Source organism: Acinonyx jubatus, chromosome B4, assembly GCF_027475565.1.
Source record: "Acinonyx jubatus isolate Ajub_Pintada_27869175 chromosome B4, VMU_Ajub_asm_v1.0, whole genome shotgun sequence".
NCBI classification, from domain to species: Eukaryota; Metazoa; Chordata; class Mammalia; order Carnivora; family Felidae; genus Acinonyx; species Acinonyx jubatus.
This window is the reverse complement of record NC_069387.1, coordinates 48,918,712-48,942,032: the sequence shown is the minus strand read 5'-3', so window position 1 is coordinate 48,942,032 and position 23,321 is coordinate 48,918,712. Positions and strand designations below refer to the sequence as shown.

The window sequence follows — 23,321 nt, the reverse complement described above, 5'->3', positions numbered from 1 at the left end:
CCTGTGTTGGGCTCTGTGCTGACAGTGGGGAGCTTGCTTAGGATTCTCTCTCTCTCTCTCTCTCTCTCTGCCCCTCCCCCACACTCTTTCATGCTCTCTGTCTCAAAATAAATAAACTTTAAAATAAACGTATGAATAAATAAATAAATAAATAATAGATAGATAGACAGGTAGATAAAATTAATAGGCCCATCTGACCCTATGTTAAAGGCAACCATTCATTTATGTATATACAAACACACATGAAGGGACTACATATTATTCTTTTTGCTAAAACATATAGAATGTATATAGAGAGTGCAAACCTTTCAATTATTTCTAGAATATTGCTACAAACATTTATAAAAGAAGCTTCAAAGACATTTGTTTGTGAGTTTTCTATTACTGGTACTTGAAGATAAGCAGGTCATCCCTGACAGTGAGAATTTGGGCTTCCCCTCACTTGTGTGATTAGGTGTATTTCACTTATGGCCAAGCAAATATGGTGAGTAAATAAGATGATGTCTTCAAATCTGTATACTTCACTATGCACCCCTCTTCACTATGGAAATTAATTAACTGGCATCATGAAATAAACAACATAAACTCCAAATGTTAGCGAGAAAAATTCTTGCTTTTGTATTCAAACTGGAAAATGGAAAGACATACGTGAAGAGTAGACTGCCTAAAATCTTAATGTATGGGAAGAGTAGCAGAATATGCTACCCAAAAATATGCTGGTTTGATACAGTGATTAATCTGAGCTGTAGGCCTTTGGAAAAGAGTAAATGCAGGGATAAGCTTTCTCTTCTGCCTAAAGACAGACCCTCCAAAAAGAACTCAATGGCCATGAGTTCCCTCCCTGGCTTTCATCAATGAAGGAAGACTGATTTTTGTCACAGAGGAGAAGACAAGAAGTAGACACGATGTGTGAACTTTGTCACAAATGATCATACCTCCCATATATGCTTCCAAGGACCCATTCACCTTTCTTAAAAATCATTTAGGCTCTTCTAAGACTAAGTCTACATCCTGCCTCTCCTTTCTCTGTTAAGACAGTATTTAAGCCTGAATTTTAAGCAAGCTTAGGGAGTTATTCATTTTCCCTTGGGTATCTCCAACGTGTACATATGTATCAATAAACTTCAGTTTTTCTTTTGTTAGTCTGTCCTTTATTACAAAGGTCTCATCCAAGAACTCAGAAGTGTATATTCCTCCTTTATATGTGATTCCAGAAAATTACATATCAACTATGAAATGCAAATTTGGCTTTTAATGTTCAGTTCCTTATAAATGTTTTAACCTACCATAAATACTAAAACATACAGTAATTATCAGAAAATATATATTTTTTAAATAACCATCTTGAGACCTAAAGAAATCAGGTAGTATGGAGGAAGTCATGAATCTTCCACTTTTTGTCAATAGTTTGAATGTAATAAATAGCTTACCAATTGGTTGTGAGTCTCTGACCTGTAGAGTCCACATTTTTAGTTTAAAAAATATCACAAATCTGTGTGCATAAAACTAAAAGGTAGTAGCTAGAATAATTGACATCCCAAAGGGATAAAGAGAGTACAGAAGTTTAGGAAGCCTAATTGTCTTTTTGGACACCAATATTATTTCTCTTGGTAGAACTAGCAACCCACTTTTCCCTTCTTGCAGCATATTCACAAGTGAACCAGCATGTTGTTTTGATTTTTCATTATTCGCATAAGAAAAGTGCAATTCCTAGTAATTTTCAGAGACTTTGAAATCTCAATAGGAAGGAGAGAAGAAATATAACAGCAAAAAATATAAGAAAAAATAATAAATATAAAATTTGATTCATAGTTAGCAATTACAAAGAGTTCTCATCATTTCATTTAATAAAGGTATATCCTTAAATGTTAAGTTGCATACTATAGGCTTTATTGATGCAGGGGTGTGGAGAAGAAAAAGATTAGTATGAGTAGTACTAGTTTAGGAAGCCGTCAGTTCAGAATAGATTTTTAAGTTGGACTTAAAAAACATGAGAGGATAGTGTTGACCTAGAATGTTCACAGCCTCCGAAATAGCTTAACACTGGCAGACATATCTCGTAAAACATTTATTTAGGCACCAAGCCCCAGTGTCTGCAATTGGAAGGACTTTCGAGTCAACCACCTACTGGTCTATTTGGTTGTACAAAACATCTGTGAAATGAGAGACATGATAGACAAATGTTACCCTGAGTACCACTTGGATATGGATAGAATAACAGAATCACTTTAGGAACTTTAAAAATTACAGGCACTCTTTAGACCTACTGAAACAAAATCTACAAAGGGATGAAGAATTTTTATTTTTTCTACAAGCCCCAGATAATTCTGGCAGTTGGTAAGATTTGAGAATTACTAGATTTGAGTTTAAAGTATGCTATTTTGTCAAGACGTTTTTCTTAGAACTGACAATGAGCAATGAAATACTGAACAGTAATTCTAATAGGACTTGCTGAACACGGTAGCAGCACCCTCACAATTAAACTCACCCTGGTTCTCTTTTCTTTACAAAGCTCCATGCACTCTTTATCAGCCTTCAGGAGTGTCCAAGATAAAGGCAAATTCCAGCTCTTCCTTGATAAGAAGATGGAGATCAAAGTGTTTGGTACTATGTTAGAGAGGGCCATTGGGAAAGTGGTATGTGGTTCTAGGAAGAAGGACATAAATATATGACTAGGAATGAATACTCACTGACTCTACTTCAGTATTATAATTCTCTTTTTTTTTAAAAAAAAAGCAATATTTTTTGTTAACAGAAGAATTACAAAATAGAATGATTCTAAAGGAATAATACAAGCACTTTTAACTACTTTTACTCTATACAAAGTACTAGTTTACAACGAGGTTAAACTTGCAACTCATTCAAAATTTATGTTGAAATGTGTGACTCTCTCTCTCTCCCTCTCTCTCTCTCTCTCCCATCTCCCTTACACCAAGGCTTCCAATCATGATGTTCATAACTTTTCATCTTGGCATTCTTTAATATCTGAAATGTTTGTATAATAGAATTTCAGGTATCCTGGAAGTTGGAGTGAAGAATATTTGGTTACAAAGAGCCTTCTACAGACACAAAAAATTATACCAAGTAGGAAATAAGTAGGAAATACTTATATGGTTATATAAGACCATAGAGTCACAACTCTTACTAGGCATGTATCATGACACTTAACTACTGATCCTACATAAAACTTAAAGTTCACTCTGTTTTAGAACAAAAAATGTTGCACAGAGTAAGGCTTACTATTATGTTTACAAGAAGAGAATAATACGTATATACATTCGTTCATTCATTTGGTATTTGCTAAGAGTTTTCTATGTGCCAGGAATTATATGCTAGAGATGCCAAGATTAAATGACACTATTAATTGCATAGCCTAGAAGTGGAAATAAATGTAAACAAATATTGGCAACATACTATGACAGGTGCTAGAATAACAAGATGTAGTGGTTTACCCAAAAGGAGGGGATAATCAACACTTCTTTGAGAATGTGTGGAAAGAATTAAGAGTAGGTGAGACACTTAAGATGTATCTATAAAGATAAGTAGACTTTGCTTACATTATCTGGGGAGAGGATAAAAGGGAATTCTAGTGTAATGAATATTTCATCATCATTTTTCCTCATGAAGATACTCAGGCTGGGAGATTTCTCTCTCATCAAATGCTGCACAACCACTTACTTGCTGTTTTCAGTGTTCACAAAATGTCCCAGCCATTAAAAATTGGATGACCTGTTCATAATGGGATTGCTTTGGATGACAGTCAGCAAAATCTTGGGCAATGAACAGATGTCTTTTCTGCTGAAGAATCCACAGACAACATGCAGGCACCTGTGAATGCAAGACTCTCCCTTAACAACTACATGAGCAGCAGCTAACAGGGCTCCTCAACACAAGTGACACGTGGTGGCCACCAAAATGGCAACAGAGCATCACGGGAATCAACTTGCTCTTTCACATCAAATTGAGGTTGAAAAACTAGAGTGATAGTGGTTCTCTTGATGCTGATTTGCTAGCCTCATCCATTCCCTTCCCTCCTTTCTTTCTCAGTGGTCCTCACTGAGTAACCACACAACTCACCCCGAAATTAATGACCACTACCACCACCATCAAGGGTAGGAAGACCAAGGAGTTCGTTACTTTATTTCTAACTTATTATCATGGCATATACTCTATGTTCTGCTTCTTTCAGAGCCCTCTTCTTGATCTTAAGAACCTTTTCTTCTTTCCATAGAAAAACTGAGTCTTCTAAATTAAAAAAAAATATTGTTTTCAAAATTACTGCTTTTGATGATGGATCCAAAAGCCTATTCTGGAAGAAATGTCAGTTGTTTTTGTTTTTTTGTTTTTTCTCTAAATGCTTCTTAATATTTACAATTCTAATTCTCTTCAAAGTAATGAATGCCTCTGACCAATTCCAACCAGGAAGAGATTAGGACAAAATTAATATTTCTAAGTAATATCTCACTACATTTGTCTGTGAACAAAATGATAAAAAGGAAACCTGGCAGATCGGGGTGGGGCAGTTACTTTAAAGATTATATTTCATAAGTGTAAAACAATCCTCTGAGATAGATGTTACCATACCTCACATGATTGATGTAGTTGTTAAGATTTAGGCTGTGCCCATGGTCACAGTTAGTGAGTTGGATTCAAATACAAGTGTTCTGACTTCAAGTCTAATGCACTTTAAGTTTGATCTATAAAAAGAAATAACTAGGAATACTGTAGCTCCAATTTCCACACTGCATATGCATGACTTCTAAATGCAAAAATTCAGACATATCACTGGCCAAATAACAAGAATAGCTAACATTTATAAGTAGTCTACCATTTAGGAGGCACTATGCTATGTACGTTATATGAGTTAATTGTATTTTTACCAAAACTTTATGAGATTGGTATTACCATTAATTCCATTTGACTCTTATGTCAAGTAGGGCTTATAGAACTTATGTAACTTTCCAAAGACCACAAAGCTAAAGGTGAGTGAGCCTAAATATGAAGTCAGGCCTGATCCTAAAGTCCATGCTCTTAATGATTACTCTCTACTACTCTTATGGCTAATATACCTCTTTAGGGAACATACATCATCAAGGAAGTCGTGGTCCTTCCCTAGTTCTATCCTCTGCTTAGAGTATTAGAGAGCAACTTTGTTATGATGCTACTCTTTTGAGGAATTACATCACCTGAAACACCACCATTTGTATATCCCTTTATCATGTCACATTAGCTTTTATTAGAATTAACTGCATAAGCTAAGTCATCCAAAAACATCATACATTATTAAAGTAGACTGACTTTTCAAAAAAAATCTTTGTGGGCTTTTTGAACTGTAACCTCTCACTGTCCCAGTAGTCTGTTAAATTTAACACAAAAGTATCTTAGGTAATATTCTCTATATACTTAAAATCTTTCTTTGGCTATCTCACAATTGTGGCTTATATAATAACTCACTTCACAGGATTTAATCATTATAATGTATGAGATATACTCAGCATTGTATGTAATTTTTTTATTTATTCAATGAATATTTTTGAAAACCTACAATGATCCAGGCAGTAGTGTTGCACAAGACCTTGAGGACTAGAAGTCATGGCGAGTCCAACAGACATGGTTCTACCCTAATAAAACTTAGGCCTAGAATGAAGACAGCCAATAAATAAAAACAGACAAATATACAATTACAATTTTGACAAGTGGGTGTTGCCTTGAAGGTCTCTTAACAGAAAGATTTTATAGGAGATAGAGGTCTGGGAAAGCATTCCTAAGTACATAATGGCTGAACAGTCAGAGCTAAATAAGCGGGCATGGAGCCTGGAGGAAGTACATTCCAGCCAGAGGGAAAGTCACAGCAAAGGTTCTATGCAGGACAGCCTAACTGGGTACAAAAGCAAGAGAGTGATAGAATGGTTTTGAAGAAGTTTGAGGGAAAACAAGACCAAACCAAGTAAGTGTAGTCTATTCTGTGAATAAGGAGAAATGGATGGGTTAGGAACACTGGTAATATGGCTAATGGATGATTGAATACCAAACTTGCCTTGGAAGCAATGGATATGGTATTGTTCTAGAAAGGTTTAGAGACTTAGTTCCCCAGGAGCCATTTGTTTCATTCCAGGGAGATAAAAATCTGAATATTCCTTTCCTGTCTTCTTAAAGAGAATTTGTCTGTTTTTCAGAGTAAAGATTTCTCTTCCTCTTTTTCCTCTCTCTCTTTTTGTGGAGATGAAGAAGGGTAGATGTGTTAGCTCCAATCTTCCTTATTTTCAGAGATTCTTCCCTGTGGTACAACCCCACAGCATGCATCGGTGAACATGTAGCCATCATGACTTCACCTTATTAGATACTGGTTTATGGTTAACAGATGCTAAAATGTTCTGTGAGTAATAAATGGTCTGTTTTCTGAACAGACATTTCTGTCAAAGTATATTTGGGAATATATGTACATACATATATACAGACAGACAGACACTGCCTTAACTCCAGGCCTCAAATAATTCTACAAATAAATGTCTTTTATTTTTTTTAACATTTATTTATTATTGAGAGATAGGAAGAGATAGAGCATGAGCATGGGAGGGGCAGAGAGAGGGGGAGACACAGAATCTGAAGCAGGCTCTAGGCTCTGAGCTGTCAGCACAGAGACTGAAGCAGGGCTTGAACTCACAAACCTAGAGATCATGACCTGAGCTGAAGTCAGATGCTTAACCAACTGAGCCACCCAGGCACCCCAATACATTTCTTTTAAAAAAGCAGTTCACATTTTCTTTGTAAACTATTCATGAAAACTAGACATCATAAACATGAACTCAGAAAGAGAAATCATATCCACAAAGACTTTAAGTGTTTACATTACAAACACAGAATATAAAATACTAATGTCTAGTTGGTTTAAAAATAAGAGATAAATTTAAGATTGTGTTCAGAGAATATAAAACTTTAAAGAATGACCAAGTAAATTTGTACACAAAAAAAGAACTTCCGAAAATGAAAAATACTACACTCAAAATTTTAAAGTGAATACATATAGAATTTAGAGTGGATTATATGGAGTTTTGAGTAGATTAGACTCAGCTAAAAAGAGAATTTGTGAATTAGACAGAGATCAAAAGCAATTATCCAGAATGTAGCACAAATTTACAAAGAATTAGAAAATATGAAAAATGTGAAAGAGAGAGTGAGATGATCTGACATATTAAATCAGAATTTCAGAAGTAGGGAAAGGAGAACAAAAAAAAAAGATAATATATTAGCTAATAATTTTCTAAAACAAATGAAATATACCAAACCACAAATACAAGAATCTCAATAAATTCAAAGTAGAGGAAAATATTCATAGTAAAATTGCCAAATGCCGAAATAAAAGAAAAGATTGTAAAAGTAGTCAGAGGCAAAGATTAACTTTAAAGGAGGAGCATTTAGACTGGTAGCTTTCATCTCAACAGTGCTCAAGGAAGTGAAAAAGAAATAGAATGATAGTTGGAATGTGCTTATTGAAAAACATTTATCACACTATAGTTCTATACTCATCAAAATGTCTTTCAAGAATAAAGGTGGAATAAAGACATTTTTCAAAAACTAAAACTGCCACCAACATATCCATGCTAAAAACAAGTCTATAAGATGTACCTCAAACCAGAGGAAAGTAATCCTAGTTGACAGTTCTATATACACAGACATAAGGAGCAAATAAAGTGGCATATGAAGATGTAAAGCTAGATCACTGACTGAATACAATAGTAGTAATATCTCTACAGTTTAAAAATTAAAATAAACAAGGACAATAGCATAAATGTATGGAAAGAAATAAATCAAGCAAAATTTTAATGATCTCTAAAACATCTCAGAGAAGGTTAAAAGTATTGGCTAAATTTGGACTCGATCAGTTAAGGATGCCTGTAGTAATTTAAGAATAACATTTAAAAATATAAACAGAATGGGGTGCCTGGGTGGCTCAGTCAGTTAAGCGTCCGACTTGGGCTCAGGTCATAATCTTGGGGTAAATGTGTTTTAGCCCTGCGTTGGGCTCTGTGCTGACAGCTCAGAGCCTGGAGCCTGCTTCAGATTCTATGTCTCCCTTTCTCTGCCTCTCTCTCTCTCTCTCAAAAAAAAAAAAACAACATTAAAAAATATATAAACAGAATACATAGCTTCTAAACTAGTTCTGGGAAAAGAATAAATGATTAATTATAAAAAAGAAAAATAGAAGATTAGGTATAAACACAAATATATCAGCAGTGAATAGACTAAAAAGAAACCAAATGCTCCTGTAAAAAGATGAGGATTGTCAGATTGAATTTTAAAAAATAATCTAATATATGCTGTTAATTATTGTAATAATTCAGACAAGTTGAAAGTAAAAAGATAGGAAAAACACTGTGCAAACATTAACTAAAAGGATGCTAGTGTAGCTATATTAATTTTCATGCAAAACAGATTTTAAGGCTGAAAGAATTTCTTGGGAGAAAGAGGAACAAAAGTTACAACTCAAATATATATGCATATATTTGCCTATATAATTTTGTATCTGCTTAAATCATGACCTCAAACTACCTACACAAAACTGAACTAGAAGGAGAAATGAATAGCTCTGCGATCATAGTGGAAGATTTCAAGTTTGCTCATAACTGACATTAAAAAATCAGACAAAAATGTTACAGCATAATTAAACTTTGACACATAGAGAACATTATATCCATCAATTGCAAAATAAGTTTTTTTCAAACACATGGAATATTTGCAAAATTGACTATATGATGGGCCATAAAAAACGTTTAAACAAATTTCAAAGGACTGAAATCATACATGGCATATCTTCTTGCCTCGTGAATTTAAGTCAGAAACTAGAAGTAACAATGAAGCAAACAAGCAAAAAAAAGGGAATAAACTCACACATTTAGTATTAAATATAATCTATGAGTCAAAGAAGAGTTGGAAAAAAAATTGAGAACATTTTGACTGGATGATAAAAATCCTACATGCCAAATTTGTAGGATGCAGCTAAATCTGTTCTTTTAGGAAACTTACAGTCTTAAATATTTATATTAAAAAACTGAAAGAATAAAAATTATTGAGTCTAGCATCCATCTAAAAAGTAGAATAATTTTTAAATGTATAAAAAAGGCAAAAATAAAATCCATAATAAATACAAAGAAAGTAGAGGAAAGGAAATAGATTAGCAAACAGCAGAAATCAATAGAAAACACACATAGAAGAGATCAACAACAGAGAAAGTTGGTTCCTTAAAAGACAAATAAACAGCAACAAAAAACACATACAAATATCTGTTAGACTAATCAAGAAAAGCTTACAAGTCACAAATAAATGGAGAATCCAAAAGAATCTATCATATTAAGAGATTTGAGTAAGTTTACTGGATATAGAATGATATATAAACTCCATTACATTTCTATACCACTGCAACAAACAGGAAAAAAATTAGAAAAATGTCCTATTTAAATAACATGAAAAATAATAAGAACTACTTATAAATCTAACCAAGGATGCACAAAATTCTATAGAGAAATTGAACTATTTGTGAGAGATGCCATAGTGCATATAAGTATATGGAGAGATATTTGTGACCGTGAATTAGAAGATTCAATATGTACAAATATCAATCTTCCAACAGGTCTTCTAGTGACCTATAGATTTAATGTAACCCTATCCCAAATTTTAATGTAGTGCTGTGGGCAGGATGAGGGGGAGGGACATTACACAGCTATTTTAACTAAAATACTGGGCTGTTGATGCTGGAGTAGACACATAGACTAATGGAAATGAATATAGAGAGGTCAGAGAAGGACATACACATATATGGAAACTTCACATATGTTGATATAAAAATATCCAAAAAAATTTATATATGTATATATAGTATAACATATATATTATTGTATATATATAGTATATATATGTATAGTATATAGTATATATTGTAGTATTGTATACTACAATTATAGTATTGTATACTATAGTACATAGTATTATAGTATATATTATTGTATATACTATAGTATATAGCATTATAGTATAGTTAACTATACTATATATACTATACTGTATACATAGTAAACTTTTGTATATGTCAAAGCATCAACTGCAGGAAAAAAAAATGGCAAGTCTTTTTCAAAGAGACCTCTAGAGGGTGAGGTAGTGAAGGGTATTCAGAAAGTGGAAAGACACTCATAGAAAGAGATGTGATATACTTGTGATAAGAGGGAGATTATGAAACAGAGAGGAAAATGTGAATTGCATTCTCAATGTTTTTCTAGTCAAAATATTTTTAATTGGATTAAATGGTAATACAAATATTATGAACCTGCCTTAATTTTCTTATGTATTTTACTTCAAATGTCCAAAATTTAAAAATATATCATTTGATCTTTTAATTTTTAATGTTAATTTTTAATTGTAAGTTTTAAATTTATAAAACCATACATGACCCAGGTTCTTTCACAATGCATACTATAGGCCTTCAGATTTAATTGTACATGGTTTGAAATTCTCTCCTTGACCCGACTATTATAGGTTTGAAAAGAGAACTATAGCAGTAATATCAACTAGGCCCTCAGTTATAAACATAAAAGCACAGGAATAAGAGGAGAGAAGGGACTAGGGAGAGAGAAGAGCAGGTTTATTTCATTTAAATGGGAAATGATGGAATTTCAATGAATGGTAATGAGAAAGTGGGATTTCCTACCTTGTACGATATTTTCTTTTTTTTTTTTTTTTACAACGTTGTACAATCACCACCTTTAGTAAGTTCTAAAACATTTTCATCACCCCCAAAGAAAATCTCATACTCAATAAGCAATCGCCCTCTATTTCCGCCCCCCAGCCTATCCCATGGAAACCACCTCTCTGCTTTCTGACTCTATGGATTTACTTATTCTGCCTATTTCATATGCAATATGTGGCTTTTTGCGTCTGGCTAGTTTCACTTAGCATGTTTTCAAGGTTCATCCATGTTGTAGCATATGTCAGCACCACATTCCTCTTTATGGCTGAACAATTCTTTTGTATGTATGTATCATATTTTGTCTATCTACTCATCCCTTTACAGACTTTTAGCATGTTTTCTCCTTCTGGTTATTGCAAATTGTGCTACTATTAACATATGTGTACAAGTACTTGCTGAGTGTTTTCAGTTCTTTTGAGTATATAGCTAAGAGTAGAAATGTTGGGTCATAAGGTAATTTTATGTTTGCCTCTCTGAGGAACTACCAAAGCATTTTCCAAACTGGCTGCACCATTGTACATTTTTAACAACTTGTATGAGGGTTCCAATGTTTCCACAACTTATTGTTTTAATTATGGTCTTCCTGGTGGATGTGAAATGATATCTCACTGTGGTTTTGATTTGCACTTCCCTAATGACTAATGATGTTGAGTATCTTTTCACATGCTTGGCCATTTTGTATACATCTTTGAGGAAATGTCTGTTTAGGTTCTTCACCCATTTTTAAATTGGATTGTTTTTATGTATTCTGGATACTAGACCCTTGTCAGTTATATAATTCACAAATATTTTCTCCCAATCTGTGGGTTGTCTTTTCACTTCATCAACATTCCTTGATGCACAAATGTTTTTAATTTTGAGGAAGATCACTTTATTTTTTCTTTTGTTGCTTGCACTTTTGGTGTTATACCTAAGAATCTATTGCCAAAACCAAGGTCAAAAAGATTTACCTCTATGTTTTCTCCTTTAGTTTTATAGTTTTGGTCTTAGATGTAGCCCCTTTTTAGGTGTATGTTTATTAAATTTATTCTATAGATGACTTTATGTGTTTTATCAATCTGATTCTCTTTTCAGTTTTATCTTCTGCTTAGTTACTATGATTAATATTTTAATTCCAGTATAGTAAATATACAGTGCCATGTTAGTTTCAAGTGCACAATTTAGTGAGTCAATAATTCTATACATTACTCAGAGCTCATCATAAGTGTACTCTTAATCCCCTTCACCTATTTCACCCATCCCTCCACCTACATCCCCTGTGTTTACCATCTCTTTGTTCTCTATAGTTAAGAGTCAATTTTTTGTCTATTTTTCTTTTGTTCATTTGTTTTGTTTCTTAAATTCCACATATGAGTGAGATCATATACTATTTGTCTTCTTCTGACTATTTCACTACGCATTTTACCCACTAGATCCATCTATGTTGCTGTGAATGGCAAGATTTCATTTTTATGGTTGAGTCCTATTCCATTTAATATATATTTATATATAAATATAAATCACCTCTTCTTTATCCCCTCATCTATCGGTGGACACTTGGGCTGTGTCCATAATTTGGCTATTGTAAAAAATGCTATTATAAACATAGGGGTGAATATATCCCTTTGAATTAGTTGCATTTTTGTATTTGTGGGGTAAATACCCAGTAGTGTGATTACTGGGTAATAGGATATTTTTATTTTTAACTTTTTGAGGAAACTCCATACTGTTTTCCACAATGGCTCCACCAATTTGCATTCCCACTAACAGTGCACGAGGTTTCTGTTTTCTCCACATTCTCACCAACACTTGTTCCTTGTGTTTTTTATTTTAGCCACTCTGACAGATGTGAAGAGATATCTCCTTGTGGTTTTAATTTGCATTTTCCCGATGATGAGCAATGTTGAGCATCTGTTCATGTGTCTGCTGGCCATCTGGATGTCTTTTTTGGAGGTATGTCTATTCATGTTTTCTGCCCATTTTTAATTGGGTTGTTTATTTTTTGAGTGTTGAGTTGTATTAGTTATATATATATATATATGTGTGTGTGTGTGTGTGTGTGTGTGTGTGTCTGTACGTATGTATATATATATATATATATATTGATTTTAGCCTTTTATCAGTTAAATCATTTGTAAATATCTTCTCCCATTCAGTAAGTTGTCTTTTAATGTTGTTGATTGTTTGCTGTGCAGAACCTTTTTAATTTGATGTAGTCTCAGTAGTTTTGTTTGTTTTGCTTTTGTTTCCTTTGCCTCAGGAGACATATCTAGAAAAAAATGTTGATATGGCTGATGTCAGAGAAATTACTGCCTGTGCTGTCTTCTAGAATTTTTATGGCTTCAAGTATCACATCTAGGTCTTGAATCCATTTTGAGTTTACTTTTGTGTATGATGTAAGAAAGTGGTCCAGTTTCACTTCTTTGCATGTAGCTGTCCAGGTTTCCTAACACTGCTTGCTGAAGAGATTTTTTTTCCCATTGCATATTCTTGCCTCCTTTATTGAAGATTAATTGACTATTAATCATGGATTTACTTCTGGAATCTCTAATCTGTTCCACTGATCTATGTGTCTATTTTTGTGCCCATACCATACTGTTTTGGTTACTACAGCTTTGTAGTATATCTTGATATCTGGGATTGTGATACCTCCAGTTTGTTCTTCTTTTTCAAGATTGTCTCATACTATATTTTCAAATGTCACTTCCCCGTGTGAATTATGGCCTATAAAGAGATAAAACTATAAATATTTTAGAAATACAGAGAAATATTTTTATAAACTCAGAGTATTGTCATTCATTTCAGCCAGAAAGCACCAAAACAGAAAAAGAAAAGATATTTTAATTCAATTACACTAACGTTAAAGATTTGTGTTTATCAAAAGACACCTCAAAGAGAAGAAAAAGGTAAGCTTATCAGAAAATATTTACTGCATATAAAACTGGTATGAGCTAGTTTTCAGAAAATATAAAGAAGTTTTATGAATCAATAAAGAAAGGGCAGATAAGTCAATAGAAAAATCATCAAAAGAGCTGAATAAGCACTTGCAAAAAGACAAAACTCCCAGAGTCAAAGATGTATGAAAAGTTGCTTGCCACGATAGACAAAAAGGCAAACTAAAGCCACAGAGAGATATCATTAACCATTCATAAATTTGAGAAATATTAAAAAGTCTGACAGTGCCAAGTGTTGATAAAGATGTAGGGCAAAAGGAGGTCTCATATACTGTTGGTGGAAGTGTTTCATGAGGCCATGATGTTGGAAAAACAGTTTGTAATTACCAAGTAAAATTGGAGATGTACATATTCTACAGCCCAATAATTTGTCTTCTAGGTATGTCTCCCAGAGAATATCTTGTATGTTAGCCCAGGGACACGTGTATCTGGATGTTCACAGCACAAGTTAGGAAGCAACCTAAATGTTTATAAGCTGGATAAATGTGGTCTATTAATGTAGTAGATTGTCAAACAAAACCGACAATAAAAGAACTATACCGTCAGGTTGGATTGGGTTTGAGTTGCGTGTCAACTGATAACAATATCCTAGTGGCTTAAATGCATTACAAATGTTTAAGTGTAGCAGATATTTTGGGGCCACTGACCAAGGGAAGAAAAACATAAGGATGTGGGTAATGGAAGTATAACAGGCTGAGCCCCAATTAGCATAGTCTCTGAAATATCAGCCTCCTTTCTTTCCTCAAACCATGTCTCTCAAATACAGGTGATTGCCAAAAGTTTACAAGCTTTTTGATTACGAGCATCAACCCTGTTACCTGCTGTTCCTCCAGGCCTCAGGTTTGATGAAAGTGTACTCCAAATCTGTTGGTTTTCACCTTTGCTGCTGTGGTAATATCTGAGAGTCACTGCTCTTGTGTGGACAGCCTCTCACTGCAGGTTTTTCTTGCCCTGACAGGAAAAGAAAACAGGAAGGAAACTCCAAGAAGCTAGTGTTGACAGTGCACATGACAGGGGACATTCCTCTTTATTTCCCACATTTTTGGGGACACACTCTCCTGCTCCTGTCTCTTCTCACCAACTTACTCTGAAGCTAATGGACTTTAAGCATCAAGACCCCTTCATTTGCACAGGTGTCTTCAAAAGGTCTGGAAAGAGCCCTAGCAGTGTGTTCACATGATTATATGTCTTTATAAAATTTGCAAAACTAATGTATGTAAACAGGAATGAGTTGAGACCACTCACTGTCTATTTCCTCCCTGACACACCCTTCAGAAAACTTCAGCTCATGTTGAGTGACATTACAACAGCTCAGAGCATTTTTGATACTTGGTTCAGGGGAAGTTGAACTGGGAATACACTAAAAAGATTTTAGGTGGGAGGGGTGCCTGGGTGGCTCAGTCAGTTAAGCCGTTGACTTCGGCTCAGGTCATGATCTTGCACTCCGTGAGTTCGAGCCCCATGTCGGGCTCTGTGCTGACAACTCAGAGCCTGGAGCCTGCTTTAGATTCTGTGTCTCCTTCTCTCTCTGCCCCTCTGCCTCTCACGCTCTCTCTCTGTCTCTGTCAAAATAAATAAACATTAAAAAAAAATTAAAAACAAAAAAAAGATTTTAGGTTGGGGACGCTTGGGTGGCCCAGTCGGTTACAACGAAGACCCATTTCTGTTCAGGTCATGATCTCGTGGTGGGTGAATTCAAGCCCCACATCAGGCTCTCTGCTGTCAGCACGGAGCCCGCTTCAGATCTTCTCTGTCTCTCTCTGTCTCTCTATCTCTGTCCCTTTCCCACTTGTTCTTCCTCTCAAAAATAAATAAACATTAAAAAAAAAAGATTTTAGTTGGATATGGATAAATATCAATTTCTCTCTATCTATCTCTCCATCCATCCATCTGACTAGATATAATTACATAATAGATATAAATAATTATATAATAGATACAGCTAAATAAAGATAAAGATAGAGATGGGGAAGAGACAGATATTGCTTGTAGTCATTTCTGGGCAAGGTTAAGTTATTGCTAAGCATCCATGTGTAGTAATGGCTTGTAGGAATATTCATCTTGGCCACTGTGCTGAGTCACTGGTAAGAACACAAGTGACCGCCAAGAGTTTATATTATGATTCGAACATACATTATTGTGTTAGCCACCCAAATCACATAAATACAGGGAGAGAAATCAGGCTGAAACACATGCAACCAGAGCCTGGTCTGTAGAAATCTTTCTGACCATTCATGTATGAAGAAATCTGATGGAAATGTTCCTAAATTTGTCAACAATCCCGAAAGTTTGCATATTACTGATAACATATTATAAAACTAAAATTTCTCTCATAGTATCAGTACGTGTTTAAATTTTTTGACTAAACGTGTGTAGGGGAGGAAAAAGTATTCTTCCACCCTCTTGCAGGCCCCGACGGGGTTTGAAAATTAAATTGACAATGACAGATAAGCAGCAGAAGAGCACACAAATGTATTTAATATGAGTTTTGCCTGACACAGGGGCCTTCGTTAGGGAATGGAAACCTCAAGAGATGGTTAGATCAGAATATTTTATGCTAGGTTTGATAAGGGGTGAGCAGTTGTATAGAAATATGATAGGTTAAGGAGTATGGGATAAGTGCAGTGTGCTGGCAAAACTTAACAAAGTGGTTTGTGAGGTTCTCCTTGGCATCCTTTTGTCTTCAGAGATAAGGACACGTCTTTCCTCCAGGTGTTGGGAGGGCACCTCTTTCACGAGGGTTGTATGACCTGTTTCAGGAGAGAAGGGCTGGGAAGGTCAGATTGACATTCTTGCTTCTGCTATTTTTTTAAAGTTTTTCACCTTAAAATACTCCATATGCTGGGGTGCCTGGGTTGGCTCAGTCGGTTAGGCATGTGACTTCAGCTCAGGTCTGGATCTCGCAGTTTATGAGTTCCAGCCCTGCATCCGGATCTGTGCTGACAACTCAGAGCCTGGAGCTTGCTTCAGATTCTGTGTCTCCGTCTCTTTCTGCCTCTCTCTCTCTCTCTCTCTCAAAAATAAACAAACATTAAAAAATTTAAAAAAAAATACTCCATATGCCAAGATGCCATATTTTGAGGTAACTGATCCTCAACCCAATCACATGAAAGGTGCAATGAAAATATGTAGAAAAAATGACACAAAGATGGCTGGCGATTAAAAATGGTTATGTTTTCTGTATTTTGTGGTACTCGTTTGCTCTTTAAGATGGATATTTTGTTTTGTTTTTATTTTCTCATCTCAATAAATACTTAACTTTTATACCTAATTTTATATATTTTTAAATTTGCTTTTTCTCTGAGGTACCCACAAAGTACATATGCTTCAGGCTCAACGAAACCTGTTTGTGTCCCTGCCTGTGTTATATTTTCCAAGGAAGATGCTGCAGAGGTCGGCCCTCACAAGAGGCATCATTCTGGAAGGACATTTTTAGGGCCCGTCTTTTGGAGCCCTTGCCACATAAAGGCGAACATATAAACGTGAGCCTTACCCCGTGGAATTTCAGTCCCTGGTTGATGGACCTGTGTATATTGCCCCTCAATTTCTTTTCTCACGTGCACATTTCTTTCTTCTTCTTTTTCCACTTGTGCAGCTTCCTCTCACTCTTCTACGCACTTCCTCTTGGTAGTACCTGATCCAGAGTTTCTGGTACTCACCACTCTGCATCGTCTGTGAGACATCCCATGCCTAGCTCCAGGCCACCGCTAGAAGATTGTACCACGCAAACCCCAACCCTCCTCATCGAAGATGGTTTTATACTTCAAACTTCAAAGAAACAACTTATGAAACCCTTCTTCCACATTTCCCTTTGTCTGGAATCCTACTGCTATGAGTGTCTCGGGTCATATTGCTGTCCTGATCAGAGCAAGGAAATTCAGAGAAACCCCGTGCCTCCAGCGGCTCTCCTGAGAAAGGGCAGGGAAACCTTCGATCAAAATGGGTGTAATAGAGAAATCAATGTTCTCTGCCAGTGGACTTGACCTAACCTATGGAATTATAAAAGAAAAAAAAACATTGCTTTGTTATTTTAATTCAATTACTGCCTGGTTTAAATGATATTCTGTGAACTAACAGGAAATTTAACCACCATCCTCGACTTTGTCTTTAAGGCAAATTGTGCTTTTGCATTACGCATAGCTGGCTTAATAAATGATTGTTGGGACACAAACTGTTGGTGCATTGAGTAAACAAACTATTTCTTTCCCGTTTGTGAAACTAAAACTCTCTTCCCCTATTTCTGTAATTGGAGCCGGTTGCTGGGTAAGCCATCACACTATCTATCACCTAGGCTTCACTATGGCTAATTATTAAAATGAATCCAAGTACGTGGTATTTACCATCCCTACCCCACCTTTATTTCTTTTCTAAAGTGCAAGTGAGCCCTTACAAGGCTCACTTAATTTCTGCAAGAAGTTTCAGAAGCTGTAAGAACTCTCATTCCCTCTCCACTGTTGTTGCTTCCAAGGGTCACCCATTGTTTCTGTTTAAAGGAGCCATAATTTGAGGGGCACCTGGGTCTCTCAATTGGTTCAGCATATGACTCTTGATTTCAACTCAGGTCATGATCTGTCAGTTCATGAGTCCAAGCCCTGCCAGTGTGGAGCCTGCTTGGGACTTTCTCTCTCCTTCTCTCTCTGCCCTTCCCCTGATCTCTCTCTCTCTCTCTCTCTCTCTCATAATAAATAATAAAAAAAAAAGTTTAAAAAAGTATCCATAATTTGAGATGCAGTGCAGGAACTCAGTGGAAGATCCATATCTGACCTAGAGCAGGTGCCCTGAAAAGACAGAGACCACACCCTCCACACATGGCATGAGTCTCCATTCATGTTTTCCAAAGCTGCCTTTAGTTCCCCATTTCCTCATGGCCCATTGGTTTTAATTCAAGGATGTAGAACTAAGCCTTAGGGTAACACTAGACCAGTGCTGCTCCAAATGTGGTCCTCAGACCAATGCTGCTCTGCAAACTGTTGCCAGTCAATGACAGCAGAAATACAGAAACTGAGAGTTCGCACGAGAAAACACTTACAGTCAGCTTACGCTGCAGTACAATGGCACATCCAAGACATAATCAGTGAACTCATTTCCTTAAACAGGGAATACCCAGTTTGGATGTTACCAAACTCGCCTGTTGAGTTACATGTGATGTGAGGGGCAAGCTGGCCGGGCACCAGTGAGACTATGCATTGGTCTATGAGAGAGAGATCAGAAGCATAAAAACATATTTTTAAGAGCTAGTTCTTCATGACAGTTTGAAAAGCTTTGGTTCAGGGTACTGAGAGTGGGCTGACAGGCAGGGAAGTTTAATGACTGAGAGTTGGAAAGGACCCAGGGACCTCTGTAGAGAGATTCCTGGTTTCTTCACAATCTCGGAGTAATTTTCCCCTTTGCCATGCCCTTATGTTTGAAATCAGGGTATGAGAGTAAGGTGTGTCGGGTGCCAGCCTGGATAACACTCAACTGTAAACTGGCTCTTCGGACATTGTAGAACGCTCTCCTGCCATGCAGCAGGGCAGAAATAACTTGCAGGCACACAGCACCGATGTCCAAAAGAAAAGCCACACAGGGACATCTAGTGGCAATGGGAGATCCCGGAAATGCACCCGTGGAGCCCAAGAATTTCCAAACCACTAGCTGCTTGGGGGCTATACATTCATTTATTGAACTTCACCTCCTACCCTAACAAATCAGTCATTGCATTTGAAGGCAAGCAGAGGTCAGAAAGATTTGCAGCGCCTGAAACCTTCACCACTTGATAGACCACACCTAAAGAGTCACTGGATAGCCAAACAAAGCAAAGAGTGAAGGCAGATTCTTCAGGCCAGTGTGCTGAGGAGAGAATCCGGATGGGAGACCCTCATTTTACAGATGATTACTTCCATACTCTCGTTCTAGTTGTCTGCAAAACAGACCTGACCCTTGAGAGGTTGAAAAGATGCAAAGCTTCAAAATGAAGTGAATACATTAAAAACAGTCCTCCAAACTTGCTGATCTATAAATTAGCATCAGCAGGACTCTTAATGAGAGTCACTTGTGAGCTTCATGGCAAGATGACAAAGCCAAATCAAAGCCAGCCACCCAGACTGATAAAACAAAGCCCTCAGAAGAGGCAGGCTTCTCCTGGCCTTTGATGGTAGGACTGAAGCTGAAATAGATACAGTTGCATCAGAGATTCATTGTCAAAAGCTGACTCTTTCACAGGCAGACAGATGTGCAAATAAATTAAATTAGATCTAAATTAGATGATAAAAATCACAGTGGATTGTATTATGACAGAACTATTCGAAGTCTGTAGGCACTGATCTTTTTTTGCCTCTTCTATGTGTAGCAAGGTCAATTTTTACATACTACGTGCACCCTAGTACAGCTTTTCAAAAAGTATCTACTTGATGTAATTTCAAAGTCCTCAGTTCCACCCACCTACACCCCCATCATCTAATGACAAGAAAAGTCTTAAATGTGCCCATGCATGCTCATCAACCCTCTTCTCGAGTACAATCATCCATTGCAGGCAAACTCCTACTACAGTTCAAACTAGTTATTTGAGCAATTTCTCTTTGCAAGGTTCTGCTCTTTCTCCAAGTGAAATTTGGGCACATGAAGAAGTTCATATGGGGGAGGTGATCTCCAGTCTCTTGTATTTCTCTCCTGTCTTCTGCTTCTCTGAGCTATATGGGGTTTCTTCTACTCTCCCACCTCAGACTGTTCTGTCTAAATGCACTCTAACAGGTCCACACTCGTGGAATCCCTGGGCAGTTCTCTCAGCACATTTAGTGTGTCTGGTAATACCCTCCATTCCCACCCAACCTCTGTCCCAATGTCTATCTCTACCATCCACCTGTGCCTGTCATCTCTGCTGTGACCCTCACTAGAGTCTGGCCTCACCGTGGGACCTCTGTGATAAGGCCACCTGTTCTCAGCTATCTCATCTGAAACAGGTCAGAAACTCAGAAAACAGTGTCTGAAAGTGAGCCAGGAGAGACTTGGGAGTCTTATTTCTGGGCCTTTCCCTTCCAAACTATGTGACACTGACATTGCTATTCTCATATTGCCCTGAAGCCCCTGTGAGATGCACTTTTCCCAGAGCCCACCAACAGAAGCTGGGCATATGAGTTTCTTGGGGTTCCTGTGGCAAATTATCACAAATTCAGTGGCTTGAAACAACAGAAATTGATTCTCTTCCAGTTGTGGAGGCCAGAAGTCTGAAATCAAGGTGTCAGCAGGGCTGGTTTTCTCTGGAAGCTCTGAGGGAGAATCTGTTCTATGGCTCTCTTCTCACTTCCCATGGCTGCCACCAACAATTGGTGTTCCTTGGCAGGGGTTGTATAATGCCAGTCTGCCTCTATCTTCCCATCACCTTCTTTCCTCTGTACCTCAGCCTCTGTTTCCCTTCCCTTTTCTTCTGAGGATTTGGTATTGGATTTAGGGCCCATCCTAATCCAGAGAAATCTCCAGTCACGATCTTTAATTTAATTACATCTGCAAAGATCCTTCACATTTATAGGTTCCAGTGGGTTAGGACTTGTACACATCTTTGGGAGGGGGCACTATTAAACCAATTAGATGGGACACGGTTCTTACTGGGGCCTCTATCTTCTCACAAAGGCCAAGGGGGTGTAGGTCCCTCATAGGATCTCAGTAGCAGTTCATTCCTAGACCCATTCTCTCTTTTTGGTGGTTTCCTGTCCCTCTTCAATGAAGAATTCTCCTGTGTCATATCTTCCCTCTTTCCTACCAATGGGCCTCTCAATTCTAGAAGGTACCTACTCTTTTCTTGCCTGGGGTGATAAAGTCTCAGGGCATGTACTAATGGCAAAAATTGTGTGGTTTAAAAGAGATTAAATTGTTTGAGAAAATATTATCTCCATTATATATGTACAGATGCACATCGAGTCTGTTATATTAAGATATTGGCCCCGCATGGCAATATCTTAACAGAGATTTTAAAGGAGAAATCCAAAGTTGGAAAATAATATAAAATTTTACTGTGGCTAAAAATGCTAATCATAAGCACCAATTAATGTACCTCAGCTTGTCTATAATTTTCTTCTATAGAGTACAGAACATTTTTCCCTTCAGTTGATCATTTATTTTTATCAGTTTTTATTCCAGTATAGTTAATATGCAGAGTTATATTAGTTTCAGGTGTACAACATAGTGATTCAACAATTCCATATATCACTCCGTGCTCATCAGAGTACAAAATATTTTTAAAGTATTAGTTCAACCGACAGCATCTAATTTATTTAGACTTTGATAAAGCTATAGTTCTAGGTCTTAGAAGACTTTGTTCACCTCCCCCTTTATGTTTTAATGTTTTATTTTAAAACATTTCAAACACAAATAAGAGCAGAGAGAACAGTATAGTGATTTTCCATGAACTTATCACTCAGCTTCAACAGTTCAAAACTCAAGACCAATGTCGCTTTCTTTACACCGACCCTTTCTTGTCCTCTATCCCATCCCTGCAGTTTGAAATTATCTCAGACACCACATCATCTGTAAATATTTCAGAGATGTTTCTAAAAGATGGAGACTTTTTTGCATATTCAGTCTCATTATCACACCCGAAAAATGTTAAAAGAATTCTTTTCTAAAAAATATTCCTTTATATCAAATATTCAATCATGTTCACATTTCCCCAATTGTTTACTGGTTTTCACTTTGTTTCTTGATTTAGAATCCAAATGACATCCATACATGGACAGATGATAAATCTCTCAAATTTCTTTTATCTATTGGTTCCTTCTCTGTCTGTGTCTTTCTTTTTCTCTGTTGCTTTTATTCTCTTTCTTCAAGCTTTTGGTGAAAAAATGGATTGTTTGTCTTTTAAAGTTTGCTTCAGTCTGAATTTTTAATCTCATCCTCATGGTGACTTTTAATCCTTTGTATTTCCTATAAGTTTGTATTAAAAATTAGAGACTTGTGGAGACTCATGCTGGCTTTTTTTGCCCAGACAACTTCATAGGTGGTGCTGTATACTACCCTCAGGAATAAATTATTGCTGGCTGTCTTCTTTTTGTGATGTTAGTGGTCATTAAGAATCATTGTTTGGATCCATTAATTCATAAGGTATTGAAAAGACAAATTTTTTTCTTCAATTATTAGCTGGCATTCTTCTACAAAGAGACATTTCCCTCTCAACAGCAATTGGTAACGCTGAGGTACAGTTTGTAAAAGAGGCAACATAAATGCTTGTTTTTTTTTTAATCAGTTTTCAAAAACAATGGGACCCCTAACATCCTTCAAAGAAGATAATATATGTGGTCTTTTATGTATATTAGATGTATAATATGCATGCATGTACACATATGTATGCGTATGTATTTGTAAATATTTTATCAACTCACATGGATTTAAACATCTTTGATGTTTTACAATTTACTGCAATTATTCCTCCTGATACTCAAGTCATCCTGTATTTGACACAGGAGTCTATTCATTTAGGCCCCTGAGTCCTTTTCAAGATGACACTAGTGGTGTTGAATAGCATCCTTATTTTCTGATGTGACAAGCTATATACCAGGTTCATCTTACATTTCCTGCATCTGGCTGTTAGTTCTTTTCAGTGAACGTAGATAGAAAATAAGGTTTTCTCTGTTTCATTTTAGATGAAACACATCATAAGTTCAAACTAATACTTCCAATTC

The 23,321-nt window shown here is 36.3% G+C and overlaps 1 long non-coding RNA gene across 10 annotated transcripts in view; it reads right to left on the bottom strand.

Moving 5' to 3' along the window:
* Positions 1–16,779, bottom strand: part of LOC106965682 (uncharacterized) — a 68,855-nt gene extending 52,076 nt beyond the window's left edge. For 8 of the 10 annotated variants that reach the window (XR_008300130.1, XR_008300131.1, XR_008300134.1 and 5 more), the window contains exons 1-2: positions 3,679–16,779; positions 2,489–2,646 (exon numbers count right to left, since the gene is read on the bottom strand). This is a non-coding gene — a long non-coding RNA (uncharacterized LOC106965682). Of the gene's footprint in view, positions 1–2,488; positions 2,647–3,671 lie in introns of all 10 variants that reach the window. The other 2 variants (XR_008300132.1, XR_008300136.1) reach the window with 2 other exon arrangements.
* Between the last annotated feature and the right edge of the window lie 6,542 nt (positions 16,780–23,321).